At 44.5% G+C, this 16,524-nt stretch overlaps 1 pseudogene; it reads left to right on the forward strand.

Moving 5' to 3' along the window:
• Window positions 1-16,524, forward strand: part of LOC106567012 (argininosuccinate synthase-like) — a 55,500-nt pseudogene that overhangs the window by 38,478 nt on the left and 498 nt on the right.

Genomic DNA, 16,524 nt, shown 5'->3' on the forward strand with positions numbered 1-16,524 from the left:
TTTGTAGAGAACTTTATTGTGATGATTAAATGGTTTAATTAATATATTAAAATATTTCTATATCTTGTTGTTTTTTCGGACTGGTTAGATTGCTATCAGACCAACTTAAACCGTTATTGTTCCAAGAATGTAGGACTCGTTTAATAAAAAAAACACAATTCTGAAGTGTGTGTGTCTGCGTGAGATTGTGTTGATTTGTAGACTTAATCCATGCTGCTCACAGTGTTTGATTTTTGATCAGAGAAACATGCAAAGCAGGAAGTATCGCGTCAAATCAGCTTCTAAAGTCCAGTGCGTGCGAGATGGCATTGTCGGCAAGATTATTTGAGAGCGCAGAGGATGTGTCCCGCGAGTGGACAGGCCAAACTTGAGCTTGCAAGTGTGACTTTGGGCGAGAAGAACCAAAATTGCTGCAGACCAAAAAGAAAAATGGCTGAATACAAAATATAGAGAACCGTAAGCAAAGAAACATGGTTGAAACATGTAAAACATTTTTTTGAAAGCATCAATGTCCACCAACAATAATCACGTCTTTGTCAAGTTTTCACTCTCAATTTCTCAACTTGCTCTCTCAAGTCTTGGCACCTTTTTGTTTCAATTTCTCTTTTTTGTCGATTGGATTTCAAGCTGGTGAGGGGCGAGCTTAGAGAGAGGGGCATGTCTGGAAACATTACACTGGAGTGATGGACAGACTAACAAATGCTTGCCCTTGGCCAGTGTGGTGTTGTGTGGTTGAGTTTTCTTGGGTGCATGATGTCGAACAGATGCGCTTCAGAGCCACTTTTTTAGCTTGCTAGCTGGCTTGAACAGTAAGCGCCAAATGACTTGCAAAACCCAGCTTAAACTTCTGTAAGAATATTTTGAAGATAAATACACAACGCAGAGGACTAAAAGCCAATAGAGTACTAACGATCAATGGAAATAGTGTTTTTTCTATAATAGGGGATTAATGATCAATGGGTCAGAGACATGGGAGGAATTTCAGTCCGGGACTCAAAGCTACATGGCAAGTTCTCATTCATCCAAATTGTTTATACATTGAGCCTGAAATAGGATACTTGTTATTTGGCCATTGACCCAGTTTTATTGCAAGGAATTCTAATAGGCTGGGGTTGGGTTATAAAAGTCTATCCTGTCCCTTTGTTCTGTGGAGAGAATCACTGAGGAGAGAATCACTGGAGGAGAGAATCACCGAGGACAGGGGAGAATGAACCATCTACTTCCCAGCATAACATCCATGATTTGTCCTCTTTGAATAAACCTATTTTTCTCCCCCTGATTTGCTTTGGGGTCTGTGTTATTGAAGAATAACATCAACTGCTAACACTTCATACATAAGCAATATAATAATGGCACCGGAGGAGATGGCTGCTGTTTTACGGGCTCCTAACCAATTGTGTGTGTTTTTTCACGCTATTTTGTACATAATGTTTCTGCCACCGTCTCCTATGAACAAAAATTACTTTTGGATATCAGAACAGCGACTACTCACCTCGTACTGAACAAAGATTTTTTCTTTAACGCGTCGGACGCAAAGGATTTACTTCAGACACCGGACAAGGCCCAAATCCCTGTCATTCACATGACGGAGATATAGGGGTTGTAGGTCGGGTTGCCTTGAAAGAATCTGACGGCGAGTGGGTAACCCGCCTCTACCATCAGTCCTATTAGCCAACGTGCAATCATTGAATAATAAATTGGATGAGCTCCGATCAAGACTATCCTACCAATGGGATCTTACAAATTGTAATATCTTATGTGTCACAGAGTCGTGGCTGAACGACGACATGGATAACATACAGCTGGCTGGGTTTTCCGTGCATCGGAAAGATAGAAGAGCTGCCTCCAGTAAGACAAGGTGGTGGTCTGTGTCTTTGTCATTAAACGCTGGTGTACGAAATCTAATATTAATGAAGTCTTGAGGTTTTGCTCGCCTGAGGTAGAGTATCTCATGATAAGCTGTAGACCACACTATTTACCAAGAGAGTTTATATTTTTTGTAGCTGTCTATTTACAACCACAAACCGATGCTGGCAATAAGACCGCACTCAACGAGCTGTATAAGGCCATAAGCAAATACGAAATTGCTTATCCAGAGGCGGAGCTCCTAGTGACTTGGGACCCCCCTACTGGGAAACTTAAATCCATTTTACCTAATTTCTACCAGCATGTTACATGTGCAACCAGAGAAAAAAACCTCTAGACCACCTTTACTCCACACAGAGACGCGTACAAAGCTCTCCCTCGCCCTCCATTTGGCAAAACTGACCATAACTATATCCTCCTGATTCCTGCCTACAAGCAAAAACTAAAGCAGGAAGTACCAGTGACTCACTCAATACGGAAGTGGTCAGATGACACAGATGCTAAGCCACAGGACTGTTTTGTTAGCACAGACTGAAATATGTTCCGGGATTCTTCCGATGGCATTGAGGAGTACACCACATCAGTTACTGGCTTCATCAATAAGTGCATCGATGACATCGTCCCCACAGTGACCGTACGTACAAACCCCAGCCAAAAGCCATGGATTACAGGCAACATCTGCACTGAGATAAAGGGTAGAGCTGCCGCTTTCAAGAAGCGGGACTCTAATCCAGAATCTTATAAGAAATCCTGCTATGCCCTCCGACGAACCATCAAACAGGCAAAGCGTCAATACAGGACTAAGATTGAATCGTACTACACCGGCTCCAACACTTGTCGGATGTGGCAGGGCTTCAAACTATTACAGACTACAAAGGGAAGCACAGCCGTGAGCTGCCCAGTGACACGAGCCTACCAGACGGGCTATATTACTTCCATGAGCCGATGTGAGTAAGACCTTTAAACAGGTCAACATTCACAAGGCCGCAGGGCCAGACGGATTACCAGGACGTGTTCTCAGAACATGCGTTCTGGCAAGTGTCTTCACTGCCATTTTCCACCTGTCCCTGACCGAGTCTGTAATACCAGCATGTTTTAAGCAGACCACCATAGTCCCTGTGCCCAACAACACCAAGGTAACCTGCCTAAATGACTACAGACCGGTAGCACTCACTTCTGTAGTCATGAAATGCTTTGAAAGGCTGGTCATGGCTCACATCAACACCGCCCCAACAGATCCACAGATGACGCAATCTCAATTGCACTCCACACTGCCCTTTCCCACCTGGACAAAAGGAACACCTATGTGAGAATGCTATTCATTGACTACAGCTCAGCGTTCAACACCATAGTGCCCTCAAAGCTCATCACTAAGCTAAGAACCCTGGGATTAAACACCTCCCTCTGCAACTAGATCCTGGCCTTCCTGATGGGCCGCCCCCAGGTGGTAAGGGTAGGTAACAACACATCTGTCACGCTGATCCTCAACACTGGGGCCCCTCAGGGGTGAGTGCTCAGTCCTCTCCTGTACTCCCTGTTCACCCATGACTGCATGTCCAAGCACGACTCCAACACCATCATTAAGTTTGCCGACGACACAACAGTGGTAGGGCTGATCACCGACAACAATGAGACAGCTTATAGGGAGGTCAGAGACCTGGCAGTGTGGTGCCAGGATAAAAACCTCTCCCTCAACGTGATCAAGAAAAAGAAGATGATCGTGGACTACAGGAAAAGGAGGGCAGAGCGTGCCCCCCCAGGGCTGTAGTGGAGCATATTGAGAGCTTCAAGTTCCTTGGTGTCCACATCACCAACAAACTGTCCAAACATGGTCCAAACACACCAAGACAGTTGTGAAGAGGGGACGACAACGCCTATTCCCCCTCAGGAGAGTTAAAAGATTTGGCATGGGTCCTCAGATACTCAAAGTTCTACAGCTGCACCATCAAGAGCATCCTGACTGGTTGCATCACCGCCTGGTATGGCAACTGCTTGGCCTCCGACCGCAAGGCAATACAGAGGGTAGTGCGTACGGCCCTGTACCTCACTGGGGCCAAGCTTCCTGCCATCCAGGACCACAATACCAGGTGGTGTCAGAGGAAGAAGGCCCTAAAAATGGGCAAAGACTCCAGCCACCCTAGTCATACTGTTCTTTCTGCTACCACACGGCAAGCAGTACTGGAGCGCCAAGTCTAGGTCCAAAAGGCTTCTTAACAGCTTCTACCCCCAAGCCATAAGACTCCTGAACTGCTAACCAAATGACTACCCGGACTATTTGCATTGACCCCCCTCCATTTTTACGCTGCTGTTACTCTCTGTTTATTATCTTTGCATAGTCACTTTACCTCTACCTACATGTACATATTACCTCAATTACCTCGACTAACCTGTGACCCCGCACATTGACTCTGTACCGGTACCCCCTGTATAAATCCAGGTTGCTGTTATTTTATTGTTGCTCTTAAATTATAAAATTGTTCTATATTCTTTTTTTAAATTGTTTACGTCGGTTTATTTAGTAACTACTTACTTATCACTTGTTTTTTTTAAACTGCATTGTTGGTTAAAGACTTGTAAGTAAACATTTCACTGTAAGGTCTAAACCTGTTGTATTTGGCTATACTGTACCTTGAGTTGAGTGGAATCTACTTGCTAAATTTAGCAAGCTAATTACTTGTTCATCTTATTACGGGCATAATGTGGATGTGGTCTAACAAGTTCACTCATCATACACTAAGTCCTGGCCATCATTTAATATAGCTAAATATAATGACTACACTGTGTTGGGAATAACATGTGGGTAGTGTAAACAGCTAATAATTGCACAACGATAACATTTGAAAGAAAGGAAGGACTAGTGGGCTAGGTAAGAGTTAAGGAATTGAGATGAAGGCACGATCCAATATTTAAGGTATTTATTCAGCCCAAGGGCACACACACACACAGAATATGGGGTTTTGAATTGTATGGAGACACAAATAGGAGAACCTGCTATGTTAACAGTAAATAACCAGTGCCAAATAGTAGAATGTAAACTGAAATGATTGATTATCCAATTAACTTGAGTTTAACATGTCATGGTACACACAGCATTCAAAGGAGGACTGAGGACAAAGCAACGGCATGTATTCACCAAACATTTAACTTAGGAAAACAGATTTGTTTATAGTAATGGTCTGATTAGGAACACCATTGTCTATAAAATTTGTGTCAAATTATTTCAATTTGACATTGGAGGTTCAGTACAGACAGTAGTACAGCAGTCAAATCGCATAGGGAGTCTCATCAGATCAAATGTTACCAGAGCCATGTGGAAAGAGCACAAGTAGAACAAAGATATGTGCAAACAGAAAATCTATCATTTAACATAAGATTTCACCTAAAACAATGACATGAGCTCTGTCGCAATTACTCACTTCCTCTCTACTCACATCCTTCTCAAAACCCATCGGAGGTTTGAGGGGAGAAACCTTGGATCCTCTCCTCTGTTGGGGTTTTAGGAACCAAGGAAAGGATGCCAGGAATCAAGGAAAGATAAAATGCCACAGAGCTGTTGCTTTATTGCCTCAATATGGAATGGCAAACGTTACTGTGGAACTGAGCAGAGGTGTACAATCCACACCATTCGTCAGTATTATTGAACCATATAAACCTTCCTTAGACCTATAGTGAAGAAACACAAATGATCATAGAAGTATGTTTAAGCAGTCATACAGTGCATAACTGTTGTTAGTGCAGTGCCACACCTTTAGCTCCCTGGTGCAGCAGAGCTGACGCACTAAAGATGAAGTTGCGGCAGAGGTCTGTGGAGGGGTCTTGACCGCGCTTTGGCTGTTCTCCAGACAGCGGTAACACTGGAACGTGTCCCAGGCACTGTTTGTGGACACGTCACCTCCCTCACAACCAGTGAAGATCTTCAGGGGTCTCATTTATAAACTGTGCGTACATACAAAGTATACCACAAAATGTACGTGTGTCATTTTTCACAAAATAAGTTGGTATTTATAAAAGTAGTACTTGAAGTGAGAATATGCTCACCTCGCAAGCTTTAGACCATTCGTAAGCATGTCTCATAGTGGTTGAAATATTGTATTGCAAGCTGGCAAGTAAGTACAGCAATTTTTTTATTTCCCCTTTATTTAACCAGATAGGCCAGTTGAGAACAAGTTCTCATTTACAACTGCGATCTGGCCAAGATAAAGCAAAGCAGTGCGACAAAAACAGAGTTACACATGGGATAAACAAAAATACAGTCAATAACACAATTGAAAAATCTATATACAGTGTGTGCAAATGAAGTAAGGCAATAAATAGGTCATAGTGGCCAAGTAATTACAATTTAGCAATTAACACTGGAGTGATAGATGTGCAGATGAGGATGTGCAAGTAGAAACACCGGTGTGCAAAAGAGCAGAAAAACAAAAACAAATATGGGGATGAGGTAGGTAGTTGGATGGTATATTTACAGATGGGCTGTGTACAGCTACAGCGACCGGTAAGCTGCTCTGACAGCTGATGCTTAAATTTGTGCAACTCGGGGATATAATGAAAAGCTTATTTATAAAAAAATTTAAGAATGCAGCCATTTGCCGTTACTGAGAAGAGCAAAAATCTGTGTTGTTTTTAGAATCTAAAATAATTAGACATAGTAATCTTTTGCATATTTATTTTATTTTTATAACAATTGCAGAATAAATTCCTCACCTTTTCTGTCCGTGATGTGTTCATATTCCCGAAGGAGCCGTACAACAAATTATCATCCGGATCTCTCATTTAATTGGACCTAGTAGCCTAGTAAATAGATAGGCTATTTATATTTCAAGTTTTGCAATATAGGCAGCGCAGTTTAAAATACCGGTATACAGTCAAATTTAACAGGTGAACAGTTTATATTTTACATTGAAGTAGGCCTTAGTAAGCTACAGTAATTGCATTATTTTTTTGCCTGCCTGCCTTATATAATGTTTGAGAAGTCACGGGCAGTCCTTTATATTTATGTCGGGAAGTTGACGCAAATGTTTTTATTTATTTAACCATTCTGCAGACATGCCATTGTTTTCTCTTTCAGAAACTGACAGTCATTTTCCAGATACTGCATAAATTACTGCTAAAGATTAAAATATCCTGCAAAGTGAGGCTTTTAATACAAGGGGTATACATACTGAATAGACTCATATACATAAACGTATATATCCTACACTACACACAAATGTGCATATATAGACCCATTATGCGTGCTCTCATGTGCAACAAACATACACAGAGAGATTAGGAGTGTGTCCACTGTGATCCAGGGTGGAGGAATATCATCTGGTTGTCGCCAGGCATGGTGTTGGCACAGCGAAAGCTTGAGGATCACACTGGAACGAATCACTGTCATCAACACCTCCTCCCCCTGGTCTGGTAACTACGCCAATACAACAAGGGACAAGCCATTGAGGCAGATGGGGGGATACATATGTGCTGAGTTGTGCAAGGCACAAGATGAGTTAGGGAACACCCATGACCCCAAAAGCCTTAGAAGAAAGTTATGTCAAGGTCAAAGGTGACTCACAGGTTCAAACTTGGCATCCTCTGCCTCATAGGTGTAGTGGTCCAGGGTGATGAAGTAAAAGCCTGACTCCACCTTGTCAGACATATGTTCTCTACACACACACACACACACGTCTCCTGAGAACAAATGCAGTTATAAATCAAATGCTATTTGTCACAAGCGCTGAATACAACAGACCTTACAGTGAAATGCTTACTTACAAGCCCTTTAACCAACAATGCAGTTAAGAAAAATAAGCGTTGAGAAAATATTTACTAAATAAAATGAAGTAAACAACAAATAATTAAAAAGCAACAATAAAATAACAGTAACGAGGCTATATACAGGGGGCACCGGTACAGAATCAATGTGCAGGGGCACAGGTCAGTCGAGGTAATATGTACATGTAGGCAGAGGTAAAGTGACCATGCATAGATAATAAATAGCAGCAGCAGTGTAAAAATGTGTGTGTGGGGGGGGGGTCAATAGCTGTTCAGGAGTCTTACAGCTTGGGGGCAGAAGCTGTTAAAGAAGCCTTTTGGACCTAGACTTGGCGCTCCGGTACCGCTTGCTGTGCGGTAGAAGAGAGAACAGTCTATGACTAGGGTGACTGGAGTCTGACAATTTTTAGGGCCTTCCTCTGACACCGCCTGGTATAGAGGTCCTGGATGGCAGGAAGCGTGGCCCCAGTGATGTATTGGGCCGTACGCACTACCCTCTGTAGTGCCTTGCGGTCGGAGGCCGAGCCAGTTGCCATACCAGGCGGTGATGCAACCAGTCAAGATGCTCTCGATGGTGCAAATAGCGTTCAATTGGAATTGAAAAGTTAACATCCAAGTGTTGCATTCAAGGTAACAGTATATTTAAAGACTGCTGCTGTATCAAGAGGCAACTGGATAATCATTTAACCAAATAAGTGATAACATACTATGTGGGACTGAGGCTAGCTGTACCAATCCACGTCACTTGTCAGTCAGTATGGCTTAGTGTTGAACAGCCTGCTGTCATTTCATGCCCAACCCTTGTTGTGGAGAGCTATCCTCCTATAGATTCACTTCATCCCTTACCTACTTGTACACATTCAGTATAGAACCATCTTTCTAACCAAATAGACAGCAGTTGGTCAGAGTCAATAAAATGTAATTGTCTCTGTGACAAATGTCCTAATAATGAAGCCTCCATACAGTGTCAAAGTAACACTAATGATTAAACCCTCAGTACCACTACTGATTAAGTTACAGGGGTGATTGATAGAAGTCATGGTTACCTGCAGGAAGTCACTAGAGTGCTGTGCATAGAGGAGAGCCAATGTAATTGGAACAGAGTGGACTCCTGTATCTCCTATCTCTGTCAGCTAAGCAGAGAACAACTTCCCCACCAGTGGAGGCTGCTGAGGGGAGGACAGCTCATAATAATGGCTGGAATGGCGCGAATGTAATGGCATCAAACACATGGAAACCATGTTTGACGTATTTGATAACGTTCCACTTATTCCGCTCCAGCCATTACCAGGAGCCCATTCTCCCCAATTAAGGTGCCACCAACTTCCATTGTTCCCCACCACATAGTGAAAGTGGGCCTGCATGGAGAGGGATGAGAGAGAGAGAAGATGGTTAGAGGTCATTCACTGTTATTGTAACTGCACAAAAATTGCCAGAGTAAAAGTAATCAAATAGACTATCTAAAGGGATAGCCAGCAGCATTCCACCTACTGCTGGCTTGCTTCTGAAGCTAAGTAGGTTTGGTCCCTAGATGGGAGACCAGATTCTGCTGGAAGTGGTAACGGTGAGTCAGTAGGAAGCACTCTTTCCTCTGGTCTAAAAAAACATCCCAATGCCACAGGGCAGTGATAGGAGACATTGCCTTGTGTAGGGTGCCGTCTTTCGGATGGGTTATTAAACGGGTGTCCTGACTCTCTGTGGTCACTAAAGATCCCATGGCACTTATCGTAAGAGTAGGGATGTTAACCCTGGTGTCCTGGCTAAATTTCCAATCTGGCCCTCATACCATCACTGTCACCTAATCATCCCCAGGTTACAATTAGCTCACTCACCTCCCCTGTAACTATTCCCCATGTCGTTGCTGTAAATGAGAATGTGTTCTCAGTCAACTTACCTGGTGTGGTAAAATAAGGCTTAAATAAAAAAAATAAAAAAGGATGCAGTGAGGGCCTTCCCTGCCTCTCCCTCCCAGTCATGCTGGTCTTCGCATTTCTCCTTCCGTACTAACCCCTCGTTAACGTTACAATCCTCTTAGTAAAAACCAACTATACTAGTAATTTACGTGGTTAAACGTTAACTATGTTAGCGAGCTGCTGCCTAATCAATAGCCTGCTTTAATAACAGAAGACCAAATAACTAGCTAACTACTTGCATTTCAATATTGAAATCATAGTTAGGTTCTCCACTGAAACACTTTCGCGCTTACCTTGTTATTGTCGGCCATCATTCCTACTTCACCATCCCCTTGCCTTTCACCGTCAAAATCCGGTTTCCACTAGATAACACAACCACAGTACACGTAAAAAGTAAACATTGGCTTTATGGTTAAAAATTCAAGAAAACTAAATGTAGCTTTTTGGTCTTGTTTTAACGTTAGGGTTATGTTTAAAATCAGATTTTAAAAATATACATTTTTTAAATAGGTTGAGGTTAGCCATAATAATGTGAATTTGTAGCTTTGTTAACTAACTAATGACGACCATGCTCATTGGCTAGAATTTTGACCTGTATTAAAATGATAGTTAAAGATTGCAGTTGCAAGAGCAAGATTTGTTTTTTTGTTTTCTAGAGAAATCAATGTGGGGATGTATTTATGAGAGCGCAGTAACTTCTAAGTCTTGACATGTATTAAGTATCTCTGCTCTCGAATTGAATAGTTCGCGTGCGGCAATGATATTCTGCTCACTCAGTCACACCTGCAATTTGTTTAATCTGTGCTCTCGAAGGACCCATCCTCTGCTCGCTCGACCAGTGGCTTTTCAGTGTTTGCTTGTTCAAAGACGTTTCATTTTGTTCGACAGCGCCATCTCGCGCGAAATAGACTGATTTAACGGCATAAGGAAGCAATTTAAGTGTGCGTGCGTGTGTGCGTGGGCTGTACGCTGAAAGGCATGCACCAGCTCAGCCTAGGTTGGGTTAATGCTTAGTCTTAACCCCTCTAACTCTCTAGCAGATTTGGTCTAGAGACAGAGAAACTGATAAAAAAATGAATGCCTGGAAATCACTGGCCTTTTGTTTTTCTATTGAACCACAGTTGGTTTAGCTAAGGTATAATAATATAACACTAAAAGGTTCACTTCTGAATTTGGGATGCTGAAGGTAAATTGGGTTAGAGAGCAGTTTGAACTGTTTTATCAGATGGTGACGGTGGAAATCTCCCTATTTTGTCCTCTTTGCCCTCGCCACGAAACCCAGTCTTAGTGGCTCAGATTGACACTTTTTGAGGTTTAGATGATTATCAGTTTTTCTAAGTCCTCTTTTGGGCAGGCGGTGCTGTGTAAATGCTTCTCAATTTTAAGATTATGTTTGGGTCCCCCACCCCTTCTCACCTTCAGGTAGGCTACATCTAAGACAAGAATTGTAAAGGACTTAGAAAGGTTATCTTTTAACAACACTCAACATAAGGTGCCCATCCACAGATGTGAAATCACAGAGACTGAAGTATTGGAAAAGGATGAAGGGTTTCCACCACAGGAATATCATCCTTCAATCTGTCCTGATAATGCTGCCTATACATGCAAACCGTAGTTGATTAAACAGAGATGTCCCAGTGGTTTAGCATATTTGAATGGAATTATTTGAACAGAGAAACATATAAACTCTGCTCTTCTTTCCTCTGCTCCTGTCTCTTTTTTTGGCCTTCTCTTCTTCTCCTCCTTCACCTCAAGACAGACTGCTGAGTGACTGCTTCATTTCTCTTGTCACCCCCCTCTCCACCCTCCGTCCCCCTCAACAGTGCAATAGGGGTAAATTGCAGGGTAGGGAGAGCCCAGGTCCTAGATCTGGGCAGGTGGGGGCTTCCTACCCTGTCATTTGCCCACGACAGGCTCATTCTGACTGGGGTGAGATACAGTGGTGCTGGCCTGTCTGCCAGCCACAGTGGAGGAGGGTGAATATGGCTGGTGCCTATTACAGCTGTCTGATTTGAGTTGGTCCTGGAAGGAAGGATGATGAGGTTATCTTGGACACAGGAAACGCCATGGCCCTCTTCTGATACATTTTTTTCCCCCACGTTTTGATGGAGCGGAAGATAAGATATACGCGAGATAGAAATGTCTTCTGATTTTTTATCCAACCCCCCGATATGCATACATTCAGTGGCCAGTTTATTAGGTACACCAATCTATACTGAAAAAATATATAAATACAAAACACACATTTGTTTACATCCCTGTTACTGAACATTTCTCCTTTGCCAAAATAATCCATCCACCTGGCATATCAAGAAGCTGATTAAACAGCATGATCATTACACAGGTGCACCTTGTGCTGAGGACAATAAAAGGCCACTCTAAAATGTGCCGTGTGGAATTGGCATGCTGACTGCAGGAATGTCCACCAAAGCTGTTGCCAGAGAATTGAATGTTAATTTCTCTTCCATAAACCGCTTTCAACGTCATTTTAGAGAATTTGGCAGTATGTCCAACCGGCCTCACAACTGGAGGCCACGTGTAACCACGCCAGCCCAGGACCTCCACATCAGTCTTCTTCACCTGCGGGATCGCCTGAGACCACCCACCCGAACAGCATTTTATCAATGGCAATTTGAATGCACAGAGATACCGTGACGAGATCGCGAGGCCCATTGTCGTGCCATTTGTCCGCTGCCATCACCATGTTTCAGTAAGATAATGCACTGCCCCATGTCCCAAGGATCTGTACACAATTCCTGGAAGCTGAAAATGTCCCAGTTCTTCCATGGCCTGCATACTCACCAGACATGTCAGTCATTGAGCATGTTTGGGATGCTCTGGATTGACGTGTACGACAACGTTTTCCAGTTTCCGCCAATGTCGCACAGCCATTGAGTGGGACAACATTCCAAAGGCCACAATCAACAGCCTAACTCTATGTGAAGGAGATGTGTTGTGCTGCATGAGGAAAAAGATGGTCATGCGTTTCTGATCCACACCCCAATCTTTTTTTTTTAAAGGTATCTGTATTCCCAGTCATGTGAAATCCATAGATTAGGGCCTAATCAATTTATTTAAATTGACTGATTTCCTTATATGGACTGTAAAATGTTTGAAATGATTGCATTTTGCGTTTTTATATTTTTGTTCAGTGTAGGTGATGGGAGTGAAACCCGGTGTGGTCGTCTGCTGTAATAGCCCATCCGTGACAAGGACCGACGAGTTGTGTGTTCCGAGATGTCATTCTGCACACCACTGTTGTACTGCGCCGTTATTTGCCTGTTTGTGGCCCGCTAGAATGCACGATTCTTGCCATTCTCATTCGACCTCTCATCAAATGAGCTGTTTCCACCCACAGGACTGCTTCTGACTGGATGTTTTTTGTTTGACCTTGCCTGTTGCACCATTCTTGGTAAACCCTAGACACTGTCATGCGTGAAAAGCCCAGGAGGCCGGCTATTTCTGAGATACTGGAACCGGCGTAACTGGCACCGACGATCATACGCTTAGGTCACCTGTTTTGCCCGTTCTAATGTTCAATCGAACAGTAACTTGATGCCTGTTTGCCTGCTTTATATAGTAAGCCACGGCCATGTGACTCACTGTCTTTAGGAGTGAGCCATTTTCTACAACGGTGTACCTAATAAACTGGCCACTTAGTGTACACACAAACAAACATTAGGTTGGAGAAGCTGAAGCAGAGGGCAGCCGCAGTGCAATGAGCAGTTTTTAGGGGTTTAAGTGCCTTGCTCAAGGGAACATCTGCTGTAAGTGGCACCTGAGATATTGATGCCAAAAACCCTTCAGTTGCTGGCTCACTCCCCTCCCATCAGCACTGGGATTCGAACCGGCAACCCTTTACTATTTTGAAAGGCAATGTGTCTCTACACCTTTTTCTTCCTCACTTTGTTCTGTGTGTATGTTTGTGTGCTACCACCAGGTATCTATTAGACCCCAGGAGGCACCATCAAGTACCAAGCTCACCATCCGGTACCAGACCTTCACCATGGACCGAGAGGTCAGGAGGATCAAACAGGGCCTGGCTGTCAAGTTCTCTGAGATGCTTTACAACGGTACATTTGGAGAATACCACAAGTAAAACCCCAAACATTAAAACAATGCTCACAGAACATTCAGCAATGGTGGATTCACTTCATATGGAGGGGTGGGCAGGGTTCTTTTCTCTCCTAGAACACACACAAAATGATTGGTCAAAAACGGTCTCTATGCAGCCTTATATAACTTTCCCTTGCTTTCAAATCACCTTATATTGATGATAAATAGGTAAAATTATGCAAAATACATAACAATGTGTAGCACCCACCTGACATGGGTGATGAATGGCAGACGGCAGCGATCTGTGCCAGAACACCTCACACAGTGGTAATCACTGTAATTGACAGGTGAGGAGTGACTGTGTCACTAGAAGTTGTGTGTTGTGTATCTCTGTGACTGAATGACTGGGGCCTAGCTGCCTGTCCGCCTGGATCAGGTGTCCTAATCCCCCAGCCCGCCTGTCCCCCGGCTGGCCTGCCTTCAACCCTATAATAGCATCACAGCCATTAGAGACTGATTACTGAGCCACTGCAATGAAACCCTCATGGGAGGAGGAAGCTGGCCAGGCAGAGAGACCAGGAAGAGAGGGAGAGCCACAGAGGTACAGGCGCTAGCTAGCTCCCTCCAAAAGGGGGGCATAAATTAAACTCATTATGGTCTTAAAACGTGTAATACCACTGTCTCGGCTTGGTCCTTGTCTGGCCCACTGCATGTGCCAAAGGCACAGAGGATTCCCTAAACAAAACACGGTACAGCGAGAGGGCAGGGATGACAGCTGTGGCTGGATCCATCCACTCAGCCCTGTCCTGACTCTATGATACTCACCCCATTGCAGACTCAGTAGGAAGAGAAAGGGTGAGCAGGTTGTTCTTGGGATGGAGATAGCTAGTGAGGTGGAAGGGCATGGAAAAGCGAGCGAGCCCCCCCGTGGAGATGGGCTTATTTCCCCTCTAACCCCCCACCCATCACCCCCCCTCATCCAGCTGTCCCTCAGCCAGACAGAGCAGATCACCTGGGTAGGTCAAGACTGGGGAGGGGTGGGAGCCTCACCTTGAGCAATGGGAGGAGTGCTAACATGAGGGGTGGGATAGGAGGAGGATGGGGTTGAGGGGGGTCGGGGGGGGGGGGGGGGGGGTCACATATGTGCACCCTTAAGTCAGGCTACTAATGGGGGCTTAAGGAAGCCCATAACATCCCTGTGAGCTGGAGTGGGTAGGAGATGAGTGGGGGCTGCTTTCCGCTGCTCATGAAATCAAGTGTCCCTTTATCTAGCATCTTATTCCTTATTTCCTTGTTGTCCCCAGGTGTCTGGTACAGTCCGGAGTGTGAGTTTGTCCGGCACTGCATAGACAAGTCCCAGGAGAGTGTGGAGGGCAAGGTGCAGCTGTCTGTCTTCTACGGCCAGGTCTACATCGTGAGTCGCCCAAATCCCTCTGCAACAGGGAACTGGTCAGGTCAGGACCTATAGCATTGTGTGCATGCCCATTATCTCTGGCTATGGGTACAGTATAATCAGTTCACTGCATATATGCAGTATCTCCATTGTTTGCTCGGGTCACTTGCCCTTATCCTCCACTGACCCCACACCAACAATGAATGGACACTGGCTACAACAACATCAGACCTCGGAGCAGGGGTGTCAAGCTCAATATCTGGAGGGTCCTCTCCTCTCTCATCCCCAACTCCCCCAATGGCCTCTTAGCTGTGGAAAAGTGAGTCATTTCAGCTCCCTGACCCCCCATGCCCTCTATGCCCCCTGGGCTGGCTCAGTGCTGACCAAAGCAAAGCCCCCATATGCCTCCTTCCATCTCCTTGCCACCGCTAATGGCATTTCCAGCCAATGGAGAGGAGATCTCTGCTTTTAGGGCCAAAGCACAGGTTTCATTCTAGTTAAGCAGGGGGAGGTGTGCAGCTGAGAGCTTGACCGCTCTCTCTCATACACACACGCACACAATCACTCTCACACGCACAAACTCGCTCTCTGTCTCTCTCTCTCTCTCTCTCTCTCTCTCTCTCTCTCTCTCTCTCTCTCTCTCTCACACACACACACACTCCTGTTGGACGTGCGGCTCAGGGGGACTTGACGTCAGGGTGACTGAGTGTTGGGTTGCACTAGAGGAGTCCTTAGGGACACTATTCTGAGGTAACAGATGGGCTGAGTGTCCTGTGAAGGATCCCATTGTGGCCCAAAGTCCACCTGAAGAACTGCCCTGCTCTCAGTCACATGCATCATTTCACCCTCCAACCCCAGGCTTAGACTGTAAGACCATGGCGACTGGCTACCTGCGTCTTCTCAACAGTGTCATTAATACAGTGGTACGGCACCACACACACACTGCATTGATCTGGGACAAATGTCACAAAGTTGCCTGCTAGGTGTTTGGCGGTCAATTAGACCACAGGGTTTTTCTGTGTATTCACCTTCTGGAAACCAGCTTCCACAGCCATTCAACGTCTCATAGACGGCACTCATAAGATGGTAGTTAGTTAGACAGGGAGCTTTGTTTTGAGAGTTGATGATGGAATCTTCTTTTTTTCTCTCCCTGTCGTCTTTATTCTGTCATTTTTTGATTTCCTCCAGTGCAGTTTGTCTCTGAAGGATGAGTGCAGGTCTTAGATGAGCAGCTTGGGCCCAGTGGAGGAGGAGCAGAGGGTGGGAGGGGGTCAGCGCTGCAGGTAGAAATGACTGTAATTACATAGAGCACATACACACTCTCTCTCACACCTTTACAAATACACACAGAGAAGGAGAAAGGACCGAGCCACAAGAGCCCTATATAATAGAAAATGTTCACAGGCACCATGGTTACATCACAGGAGTTGCTTACAAAAGAGTGGTTACAGACAGAAAAACATCAGGTTAAATCCATTTCCTCTACATTTAATCTACTTAGGAGTTGATACACAACTGGGATTTTGTCTGCAAATGACTTGT

Source organism: Salmo salar, chromosome 01 (genome assembly GCF_965601325.2).
Source record: "Salmo salar chromosome 01, fSalSal1, whole genome shotgun sequence".
NCBI classification, from domain to species: Eukaryota; Metazoa; Chordata; class Actinopteri; order Salmoniformes; family Salmonidae; genus Salmo; species Salmo salar.